The 13,191-nt window shown below is 36.6% G+C and overlaps 1 protein-coding gene across 3 annotated transcripts in view; it reads left to right on the plus strand.

Annotated features, from left to right (window-relative positions):
* Clc-a (chloride channel protein 2) overlaps nt 1-13,191 on the plus strand; it is an 81,872-nt gene that overhangs the window by 49,414 nt on the left and 19,267 nt on the right. The window lies entirely within an intron of this gene.

The raw sequence follows: 13,191 nt of genomic DNA on the forward strand, positions 1-13,191 counted from the left end.
ATAGGACACAGCATTTGTCATTTTTTTTGTCCATCCAGTGTCTGAGCATTGACGGCTGGATCTACTTTTCAAATGTTCAATTTATTCTAGATAGGACACAGAATTTGTCATTTTTTTTTGGTCCATCCAGTGTCTGAGTAATGACGGCTGGATCTACTTTTCAAATATTCAATTTATTGTAGATAGGACACAGTATTTGTATTTTTTTTTTGGTCCATCCAGTGTCTGAGCATTGACGGCTGGATCTACTTTTCAAATGTTCAATTTATTCTAGATAGGACACAGAATTTGTCATTTTTTTTTGGTCCATCCAGTGTCTGAGCAATGACGGCTGGATCTACTTTTGAAATGTTCAATTTATTCTAGATGGGACACAGCATTTGTAATTTTTTTTTTGGTCCACCCAGTGTCTGAGTATTGACGGCTGGATCCACTTTTTGAAATGTTCAATTTATTCTAGATAGGACACAGCATTTTTAATTTTTTTGTCCATCCAGTGTCTGAGTATTGATCTACTGGTCGAAATATTCAATGCATTGCAACCTTAAATACTATCAACACAGAGTATAGATTAGAAAAGCATATATTATATATAGGAAAATTTGGAATAGTTTGTCTGATCATTGGTGGATCATATCTACTTGAGGAATTATTCATTAAAATTTGTCACATGAATGTTACAGTTTTGTATAAAATTGTGTTTCGTACTTCATTTTGTGTGGTCCTGTACTTACTTCAGCGGTGCGTCTGATCTTTGCTATCCGATTCTACTTACTTACTTTTAGAGAACCATTGATTATACTGTATGTATTATGGTACAATGCAATATTATATTACATGTGCTACATGTAATAGTGTTAATAATACTACTTTGTAGTACCTCTGTGAAACATATTTCCTGGAGTTGCCTCGAAAATAATTCTCAAGTGAACACACAGCCTAACTCTCAATACCTGTTTAATTCTACGAATTATTCTATCGAAGTATACTAAACCTCAGAATGGTCTGTTTGGAAGCAAACACAATTTTGAAAGGTGCTTCAAGGGGGGACCTCGATAATTGTTCTCAAGTGGACACACAGCCTAATCCTCAACATCTGCTAAAATCCGCGTTATGCTCACTAAAACGTTTATTTTTCTGCCTTGATGCAAAGATAATTTTGGAAACTGGTTCCTAAGGCTGCTTCAATAATTGTTCTCAGGTGTACACGCAGTTTAACCTTCAATATTTGCTAAACTCCTCGTCAAACTCAGTGAAACTGTCAAGGTAATGATCTGCCTTGATGCAAACCCAATATTGAAAGCTGTTACCAGAGGTGGTCTCGCAAGTGTACACGCAGTCTAATCCTCATTATCTGTCCTCAGTTAAAAATACTCACTTCAGATTACAATGGTCTGCCTTGATGCAAAAACAATTTTGAAAGCTGCTCCACGGGGATGCCTCGATAGTTGCTCCTAAGTGTACACGCAGCTTAATCCTCGTTATCTGTCCTAATATTTCAAAATACCGACTAAAACTTGCAGTAACCTGCCTTGATACAAAGACCATTTCGAAACCTGTTTCCAAAGGTGACCTCGATGGTTGCTCGCAAGTGTACTCGCAGCCTAATCCTCGTTATCTGTCCTAATCTTTCAAAATACTGACTAAAACTTGCATTGGTCTGTGTTGATGCAAAGACAATTTTGAAACCTATTTCCAGAGGTGACCTCGATAATCGCTCGCAAGTGTACTCGCAGCCTAATCCTCGTTATCTGTTCTAATCTTTCAAAATACCGACTAAGACTTGCAGTGGCCTGCCTTGATACAAAGACCATTTCGAAACCTGTTTCCAAAGGTGACCTCGATGGTTGCTCGCAAGTGTACTCGCAACCTAATCCTCGTTTTCTGTCCTAACCTTTCAAAATGCTGACTAAAACTTGCAATGGTCTGTCTTGATGCAAAGACAATTTCGAAAGCTGTTTCCAGAGGTGACCTCGATAATCGCTTGCAAGTGTACTCGCAGCCTAATCCTCGTTATCTCTTCTAACCTTTCAAAATACTGACTAAAACTTGCATTGGTCTGTGTTGATGTAAAGACAATTTTGAAACCTATTTCCAGAGGTGGCCTTGACAGTTGCTCGCAAGTGTACACGCAGCCTAATCCTCGTTACCCGTCTGCACTTCAAAATACTGACTAAAACTTGCAATGGTCTGCCTTGATGCAAAGATAATTTCGAAAGCTGTTCCAAGGGGATGCCCCGATAGTTTCTCGCAAGTGTACACGCAGCCTAATCCTCGTTATATGTCCTAACCTTTCAAAATACTCACTAAAACTTGCAATGGTCTGTCTTGATGCAAAGATAATTTCGACAGCTGTTTCGAGAAGTGGCGTCGATAGTTGCGCACAAGTGTACACGCAGCCTAATCCTCGTTATCTATCGGAACCTTTTAAAATACTCACTAAAACGTGCAATTGTTCACCATGATGCGAAAACAACTTCGGAAGCTGTTTCCAGAGGTGGCCTCGATGGTTGCTCGCAAGTGTACACGCAGCCTAAGGTTACAGTCTCGGTTCGCTTAAGAGTTTGCACCGGTGTTGAGCGCGGCGCGTAACGGCGCGACCTTTGAACGGTTGCCAAGTGGTCGAGAAAGAAAGACGAGGGGAGACGACAAGAAAGAAAGAACGAGAGACTACGTTTGAAATAAACGTTCCGCGCGAGCGACTAGCAAATCGCGGGTCGCCTGTCAGCTCTGTCACATGAACTATAAGCGACGTCTGTCCACCCCGACCTATCCATCTTTGAACAGTTTGGGACAGGTTCGACAGTCCTCTTGGACGCGAAACTCCGCCGCTAACAATAAGAAGGCCGACGTTCTTGCGGAAAGTGTTCTGGAATAGACTCTACGTACGTCGATCGTACGTCGCGCACGGTTTCGTTGGTTGACAGCCGCGTGCGAACCGACCTTGACACGAAACACGCATCACGGGACCGCAGTGACCAACTGCACTTCCCCCGAATGCACTTCCACGAAATTAGAAGTTCGCAAGGCGAGCAGACCGCCTTGACTCTTTCGGCCGGCGCCGTTTGGCTTTCGAAACGGGCTGCGAAAAAGTTCTTCCACGTCACTCTCAAATCGATCCTTTTATTCGCCACGAACCCGCCGAGTCTGGAATGCATAAATCAGTTGCATAAGTCCTCCCGGTGCTTGCTAACCGAGTTCTATGCGTCCCCGAAGAACGGCGTTGACATCGTTGATCTCTCGATCGCGATTTGATTCTCTGTTTTTAATTTAGGACCGCGAGATATTTCCGAATTCTCTGTTGCAATTTTTAACGCTAAACCTACCACCGCCGGTCAAAATGACCGTTCCATATTTTCTATTTTACGATTACTGAAATTGTAAAGATGCTTTCCGTGGGAAATGATTAAATAAATATATTTAGGAGAGCATGTATTACGAACCGCACAAAATACAAATAAATTCAATCTCGTCATTTTTATAAGACAACATGTATTACTTTTAAGGCTCGGTAGGTTTAGTGTTAATTTTTGTTTATTACCGTTTATAGATTGGCTCGGTTTCGTTTGCTTCTGTTTAGGGACAGAGCGATTTGCTTCCATTTCCACTTCTATTTATAAATTCTATGATTTTCTACGAAAATAATTTAAATGATTCTGTGATTTACTGTGAAATATTACGTTTGTTCACGTTCAATTCCGAATGCTAGAATTCGCCCGCATTCTTCGCATTCTACGCTACGATTCACTATTATTAAACCAGAAGACTATACTGGTCCACATTTTCTTGGAAAAATTGAGAGAAATAGAAATCCGTGGATGCAAGACCGGTTGCATTGAATATCAATTCTTGATATCTTTTAAACCATTTATTTCTACAAACTTGAGACAAATACTAAAAAACTCAATTATTGTAGAAAAATTGGAGGAGATAGAGATAAAAGTTTTCTCAGTGTGAAAACAAATCAATTAGTCACACTTTGACCATGCATCTAAAAAATGCCTAATTGAATCAAAGTGTAAAAGCAAAATAAATGAAACACCACAGAAAAATCGCTAGTATACAACCATTTTTGATAGTATAACGAGTGACCTATATAATGTTCTTTCTACACACTGTAAAATCTAACATTCATACGCAATTGCATGAACTCATTCTCAGTATAAAGATTAGACTGCGGATGTTTATGCAATTTGCAATTTTTGTAGACGAATTTTAAGACAGTGAGATCAAGAACAGAGATAAATCAAAATTTTACAAAATTCTATCGAATTTTATATTTTAGCATTTTTTGAAAATTTTCAGAAGCCGATAAAAAGAAAACAGATAACGGCATAATTGAAAAATCTCTTGTACAACAATTTCTTACGATGGCACAAGCATTGACATTAAACCTACCAAGCACAAAAAATATAAAATTGAATCCTCTTATCGCAGGGAAAAGATTGAATTTACTTAAACTTCGATCGATTTTCAATATATACTTAAATAAAGAAGTCAATTCAATAATTTCCTATGAAAACGTTTTCATAAATTCAATACGTAATTGTAAAATAGAAAATCGGTCATTTTGAGCATGGTAGGTTTAGCGTTAAACCTAGCCACTCCAATCGAGCATTTCCAATCGATTCTCTAATTAACTGCCGTCATCGTGAACGCAAAACTATGTTCCATTTCAATAATGGCTAAAACCGCAGTCATCGAAATGACAGTGTCGAGTCGCGTGCTCGCTCGATTCCATAGAAAGCCTTTTCATCCGAAATACGACGAAAACCGGACCCGAGTCATCGCCTTATATCGAAAGAAAACTCTATTGAAATATCGGCGCGGGTCAGAAATGACTCCGACACAGGCCTAGAACTCGGAGAAGGATTAATTCCATTATTACAATTATTATCGTCCCTTGTCCCCATTAATTAAGACTTCGATGCAAATCTAATGGATATTGTCAATATGTGCAATTTTATTCCGCTACAAGACGACGCTTTTCATGTCGAAATAAGAAAATCGCTATCTTCTCTATTTCTTCTTCATTCGTACTAGGGCGAAAGCCGGTCCCGAGCTGTCGACTTATATCGAAAGAAAATTATAGTGAAGGTTATATATCGAGCATATGTGACCCAAATTGTGTCATGTGTGGACTCATTTTAATCAGAAAAACGCGACGAATACGTCGGCGAAAGTTTCATGAAAATATTATAGAAAACAAAAATTGTTTAAGTTTGTAGCGAACGCAAACTTCCATTTCAATAATGGTTCTTTTCCCAGCTAAAACCGCAGTTTCGAAATGACAGTGTCGAGTCGCGTGCTCGCTCGATTCCCCTCTTCTCCTCTTCATCCGAAATATGACGAAAGCCAGTCCCGAGCTGTCGCCTTATATCGAAAGAAAATTATAGTGAAGGTTATATATCGAGCATATGTGACCCAAATTGTGTCATGTTTGGAATCATTTTAATCAGAAAAACGCGACGAATACGTCGGCAAAAGTTTCATGAAAATATTATAGAAAACAAAAATTTGTTAAGTTTGAAGCGAACGCAAAACTATGTTCCATTTAAATAATGGTTCTTTTCCCAGCTGAAACCGCAGTTATCGAAATGACAGTATCGAGTCGCGTGCTCGCTCGATTCCCCTCTTTTTCTTCTTCATTCGTAACAGGGCGAAAGCCGGTCCTGAGCCATCGCCTTATATCGAAAGAAAACTGTAGTAAAGGTTGTATATCGAGCGTATGTGACCCAAACTGTGTCATGTTTGGACTCATTTTAATCAGGAAAACGCGACGAATACGTCGGCAAAAGTTTCATGAAAATATTATAGAAAACAAAAATTTGTTAAGTTTGTAGCGAACGCAAAACTATGTTCCATTTCAATAATGGTTCTTTTCCCAGCTGAAACCGCAGTCATCGAAATGACAGTGTCGAGTCGCGTGCTCGCTCGATTCCATAGGAAGCGAGCGCGGCTCGGGCATCGATCATTGCCCGCGAAATCCTGATGGATCCGCGTGATCGCGCCGCAATTCCCGACGATAATCCTGCGAGCAGCAAAAGTGCACGCCGACAACTGCAGCGACGGCTTTCTAAGCAATGCCTTTATCTGCATGAATGAGCGCTTAAGGACTCGTTACGTTTATCCGACACGCGTGACCAGCATGCAGATTCCCCGTCTCGTCACGTGATGCACACGTTCGACCGGGTGCACGCGTGTGCATCTCTTTGGCTTTTACACGCACGTCCGAACGCACACCTACACGCCACTGCGATTCTCTTTCCTACGGTATGCAGATGCACCGTTTCCGGGTGCAGGCCGCCGCGCCGCGCCGTCGACAAGCCTCCGCCCGTTCGAACAGTTTTCCGAGATTTTCCCGCGGGAAATACATTTTCCCACGGTTTTCCAAGTTTATCCGATTCCGTCGAACCGCCCCCGCAACCTCGAATATTCTCCGAAATAGAATGCACTGTCTTGTCCTAAAGCTTGAAATGCACTCTGCCGCTGCAGTTTGTAAACAGACAATTCCGCTTTTATTCGCGCTGCAGTTTTGTGGGACGGTTCTCTTGGAAATTATTTTTAGATTGCTTTTTGGGCCACGTTTTTTTGGAAACGAGTGCATTTTGTACAAGGGATGGTCATGGTTCTGTTGTATTTGTTTTTATCGCATTTTGGGAAGAATTTTCTCTATGGAGATTATTTTTAAATATTTTTCGAGAGGGTTGTGGGTGTATTAACCCTTTGCATGCTATTTTGACTCCAGAACGAATCGTTTATTCCGACCTAGAATATTTCCCTTGTATATATTTTTTAAAAATGATAATTGTGGAGTTTACTCGTACAATACTGAAATGTTTAGTGATCCATTAACACGTTAACTGCCATGTCAGTCACATATGGCTGATAGTGATTTTTTGACTAGGTTTAGACATTGATTTTTATTGTGACATATCCAGATAAACCGAATTTTATTAAGAAATTTCGAATTCAAAAGGGTTGAAACATCCCCTGTAAGCATCCCCTATAATACATTCAAAATTTCTAGTTTCGCTATGATTAATTAAATTACTTTGATTTTGTAAGAATCCCTGGGAATTATATTTGGAAGTTAAAGTGTTAAATACAAACAAATTTAATAATGTAAAAAATATTTTGAATAATGATACAGGAATTTTTTAGTGACGCTTTATAGTCGCCATTCCAATGTTAAGGGTTAAGATAAAATACAGGGCTATTAAAACATTCAGAAAATAATTTGAAGAGACATGGCAAATTTTACTATGAAAATTATATTTATTTTTTTAAACTGATTCTCACACTATAGGGCCATTCAATAGTTTAGAGTATAATTATGCCCCTAAACAAGAAAAACGAGTGCACTGTATAACACTCTTATGGGAAATTTTGTAAGAAAATAATTTGTAAACAGTTTTTAAGGTGTCTGTATGAATGTTCTATACTGGACTTACAATTCACAGGTTTAGAATATAATTATACAACCTAAACAAAAGAAACAAGTGCACTGTATGAAGAAACAATTACATTTTTGTTCCTATTACACTGTTATGGGAAATTTTGTAAGAAAATAATTTGTAAACAGTTTTTAAAGTGTCTGTTTGAATGTCCAATACAGGATTTACAATTCACTGGTTTTGAATATAATTATACAACCTAAACAAAAGAAACGAGTGCATGCTAAGAAGGGATAATCGCAGTTTCATTCCTGTTGTACTTTGAAAGGAGTTGACCCTACGAAAATTATCTTCAAATATTTTTTAAAGTATTTTTAATAGTATAGGTCGAGGTACTCAATTTCTGTGGGGGTACCAATTACTGTACCTACACTAATTGTACTTGTCTCTAAATCATAATGAATATTAAAAAAGAGATAATAAATTTCTTCATTAAAATCAGTTAATATATATGTTACATTTATCTTTTTGAATATTCACTGTGCTTTAAAAATAAGTATAATTAATATAAGCACAGTAATTGGTCCCCCCACAGTAATTGGGTCCCTTACCCTATAGACATTTAAAAGTGTCGAGTACAAAACACCACTGCACCTTTTAAAACTATACAATTTTTGTCCTTATCTTCGTTTAGGTTTAATTTCTTCCGAATAAAATCGTGTTAAAAATCCTGCGAGGTTGTTCGAACTGAACGCAAAGTACAGGATCAGTTAGTATCGCAAAGGATAAACCGTTCGGATCCTCGTTTCGCCGAAGGTATCGTTGTCCAGGGTTAATTAGGTCCGAAAATAGGGGAACCGGTATCTATTTAGAGCGGGCCGGCCGTCTATTAATTGTATCGCGAATCGGTCATGCTCAATTACTAAAATTGGGTTAGGGGCTGATTGCCCAGTGGATCGTGGCCGCCGTTGACGTCAAGTCCATGCACAGGTTCGCTTCAGGTGTCGTCTATATTTCAATCCACAGTCCGCGAACTCGTTTTGTCGCCGTTTCACGGTCTCCCGACTACATCGCCACTTGGGCTACATAGAACACCAGAATCACTGTTGAACAATTATGTATTCGTTGCATAAAGTCGGTAACAGAATTATTACCGCTCGAATAAATCTTACGGGCCAGAACGCTTAGCGCTTAGCGTTCGGTGCCGACACGAATCAAACATTGGTGCACCCGAAAGCAAATTTGTTTTAGTTCGCCATCTTGCTGGGCACGCATGATCGATCAGAGAATTTGTACAAACCAATAACTTAACGATAAACCTACCAAGCATTAACAGCATTACCTTATAAAAATGGCAACCATTTTATTGAGATTGTCCGAAATTTTCAATATAATAAATGCTTGGACAAGGAAATTTATTCCACCATTTTCCATAAATGAATTTTTATAGTTTCAATAATTGTAAAATATAAAATCGGCCATTTTGACCGTGGTAGGTCTAGTGTGTTAAATCGTTAAAATAACAGGGAAAATATAAACATTTTGCTTGTTTACTCCAGTCGAATAAAAGTTAGTGTACATTGAAGAACAGAAAAATATAAACATTGATTTTTACTGGTTTACTTAAGTCGAGTAAAAGTTAGTGTACGATGAAGAACAGAAAAAATAGAAAAATATAAACATTGATCTTTACTTGTTTACTTAAGTCGAATAAAAGTTAGTGTACAATGAAGAACAGAAAAATATACATATTGATTTTTACTGGTTTACTTAAGTCGAATAAAAGTTACTGTACAATGAAGAACAGAAAAATATAAACATTGATATTTACTTGTTTATTTAAGTCGAATTAGTGTACAATGAAGAACAGAAAAATATACATATTGATTTTTACTGGTTTACTTAAGTCGAATAAAAGTTACTGTACAATGAAGAACAGAAAAATATAAACATTGATATTTACTTGTTTATTTAAGTCGAATTAGTGTACAATGAAGAACAGAAAAATAGAAACATTGATATTTACTTGTTTATTTAAGTCGAATTAGTGTACAATGAAGAACAGAAAAATAGAAACATTGATATTTACTTGTTTATTTAAGTCGAATTAGTGTACAATGAAGAACAGAAAAATAGAAAAATATAAACATTGATATTTACTTGTTTACTCAAGTCGAATTAGTGTACAATGAAGAACAGAAAAATAGAAAAATATAAACATTGATATTTACTTGTTTACTCAAGTCGAATTAGTGTACAATGAAGAACAGAAAAATAGAAAAATATAAACATTGATATTTACTTGTTTACTCAAGTGGAATTAGTGTACAATGAAGAACAGAAAAATAGAAAAATATAAACATTGATATTTATTTGTTTACTCAAGTCGAATTAGTGTACAATGAAGAACAGAAAAATAGAAAAATATAAACATTGATATTTATTTGTTTACTCAAGTCGAATTAGTGTACAATGAAGAACAGAAAAATAGAAAAATATAAACATTGATATTTACTTGTTTACTCAAGTCGAATTTGTGTACAATGAAGAACAGAAAAATAGAAAAATATAAACATTGATATTTACTTGTTACTCAAGTCGAATTAGTGTACAATGAAGAACAGAAAAATAGAAAAATATAAACATTGATATTTATTTGTTTACTCAAGTCGAATTAGTGTACAATGAAGAACAGAAAAATAGAAAAATATAAACATTGATATTTACTTGTTTACTCAAGTCGAATTAGTGTACAATGAAGAACAGAAAAATAGAAAAATATAAACATTGATATTTACTTGTTTACTCAAGTCGAATTAGTGTGCAATGAAGAACAGAAAAATAGAAAGATATTGTAAGGTATAATAATTAATGGAAGGTTGTGATTACAAATAAAATAAAAGGGGTGTTTTAACGTGTCAAACATGATCGATGAGAAAGGTAGACTGACAGTTATAGGAACACTGTAGCTGGTAACGATAACATTGTTGCTCGAACAGGCGCGCGCAAGACACTTAATAGACGGCAATAAACAATAGATGGAACCGTCGTTGACCGGCAGCCGAGCACAGCTAAAAATATCAATTTTGACGGTTGCCAAATTTCAACAAATATCGCGGCCTCAAGTTCGAAATCGGCGTCGTTCAGTTGTCGTTCGTCCGTAAGTTCGCGTGCACACGTCCCCACTAGCAAGTTGCATTTTTTTCGAAATCGATTTCAACGATCCTAAAAAATATCGCGAAAACGACATATCTTCTAAATCTCCGCTGCGCGACGAGCGTTTCGCGAGAATGTTGTTGCAAACTTAGTGCAGTCGTTCGGTAAATGATCCAGCCTGCGTCCGGAATTAGCAGGACTTTTGAAAAAGCTGTAGGTCCTTCGATTTTGTGTGAATCCTTTTCAAAAAGAAAAATACAAAGTTCAGAAATAGACGCTTTAATAGAACACTCGACTCTTTGGAGTTTAAATATATATATTTAATTATTTAGTTGGAAACAGTGTGTTATAATTTTTGGAGGAGCTGTCCTTCGATTTTGTGTGAGTCCTTTTTAAAAGAAAAATACAAAGTTCAGAAATAGACGCTTTAAAAGTATACTCGACTCTTTGGAGTTTAAATGTACATTTAATTATTTAGTTGGAAGAAGTGTGTTATAATTTTTGGAGGAGCTGTCCTTCAATTTTGTGTGAGTCCTTTTTAAAATAAAAATACAAAGTTCAGAAATAGACGCTTTAAAAGGATACTCGACTCTTTGGAGTTTAAATGTACATTTAATTATTTAGTTGGAAGAAGTGTGTTATAATTTTTGGAGGAGCTGTCCTTCAATTTTGTGCGAGTCCTTTTTAAAAGAAAAATACAAAATTCAGAAGTAGGCGCTTTAAAAGGACACTCGACTCTTTGGAGTTTAAATATATATTTAACTATTTAATTGTAACAAGTGTGCTATAATTTTTGGAGAAACTGTCCTGCAATCTTATGTGAATCCTTTTCAAAAAGAAAAATACAAAGTCCAGAAATAGAAGCTTTAAAAGGACACTGGACTCTTTGGAGTTTAAATACATATTTAACTATTTAATTAACAAGTGTGCTATAATTTTTGGAGAAGCTGTGCTCGAATAGCATGTGCACCCTTCCCAAAAGGAAAGTACAAAGTCCACGAATAGGAACTTCATTAGGCAACCTGACTATTTGGAACTTAAGTAGACAGTCTAACGAGTGTACTATAATTTTTGAAGAGGCTAAACCTACTTGGATTTCACGCGCGTCCTTTTCAGAGACACAGATAACACAAGGTCCAGTGGAATGATTGATCGTGTGGATCAGAAATAGATGTTTCGGAACATGAGTGGTACAAGGACACCTGGCTCTCTGGAATTTAAATAAATAAATAGTTCGAGGAAGTGCGTGCACGTTTCGAGGAACCGTGTCTTCGAAATTGAATTTTATAAGAATATTGGTCGTCGAAGTAAGAATATAAAAATTGTGGGAAAGGTACGAACGACGTGGACCTGAGTCTATTCTGGTATTTTATTGAAGGGATTAAGGAGAGACGTGATCTTATGGATCACTGGTTCCCTGGAATTTCAATAAATAGTCGAAGCGAGTGGAAGTTCAAAGGATTCAAGAGGAGCTGGTAAACTGAGTCCAGTGCCAATAAATTATTCGAGGAATCGGGACGGAAATATAAAATTCAATAAACAGGAACGATGAAAATATTCTGCTCGAAGGAGTCGAAACGATTTGCAGGACGATTGCGCGAAATTAAAAATTTTCTGCGAATCAGACAGCAGGAATTGCACATTTCTCCAATGACACTTCTCTTGGGTCAACGAATGACTCCTGGCAATCAACGATCGAGACAGAGGACACGGAAAGTTTTTTAAAATTTCAACGTAAGATTGACAGAATCTGAAAAAACAAGAGACATCACCAAATACAAGAGAGATTATTTAAACGCGAAATCGAATTGTAACACTGAAGAATCGAGACTGTAGTTAAATGAAAAACGAAAACCAGCAAGTGCAAAAAGAAATCCGCTCGAGACGAGTGATCCTTGTCGCAAATCGAGTGTCGCAAACGTCACGCGAGTGCTAATTTTTCACCTAACAATCGAATACCCGCCACTCGCGGAGACAGAAGCTAATGAACTAACAAATAAAAGCAATCTGACTGCCAATCAGAACAAACAGTAACATCAAACATTTGAACATTTGCTCCTGCTTTAACGTGTCAGTAGAATTCTCGAAATTTGTAATACTGATAACCACGAAAGGAGGTTTATTTATTTATAAACTCGACATTTTTCAGAAATCTTAGAAACATTACCTCCTCAAGCATATGCTTAAAAATCCTTTTGAAGAATGACGAACTACCCCTAAAAATTCGCCCAAAAATTACATTACTGAAACCGAAACTAAATAGTCAAAATTGATCATAGTGTAACCCTTTTACATTCTAAAAATTCGCACAAAAATTACATTACTGAAACCAAAACTAAATAGTCAAAATTGATCATAGTGTAATCCTTTTATATTCTAAAAATTCGCCCAAAAATTACATTACTGAAACCAAAACTAAATAGTCAAAATTGATCATAGTGTAACCCTTTTACATTCTAAAAATTCGCACAAAAATTACATTACTGAAACCAAAACTAAATAGTCAAAATTGATCATAGTGCAACCCTTTTACATTCTAAAAATTCGCACAAAAATTACATTACTGAAACCAAAACTAAATAGTCAAAATTGATCATACTGTAACCCTTTTACATTCTAAAAATTCGCACAAAAATTA

This window comes from Halictus rubicundus, chromosome 1 (genome assembly GCF_050948215.1).
Source record: "Halictus rubicundus isolate RS-2024b chromosome 1, iyHalRubi1_principal, whole genome shotgun sequence".
NCBI lineage: Eukaryota > Metazoa > Arthropoda > Insecta > Hymenoptera > Halictidae > Halictus > Halictus rubicundus.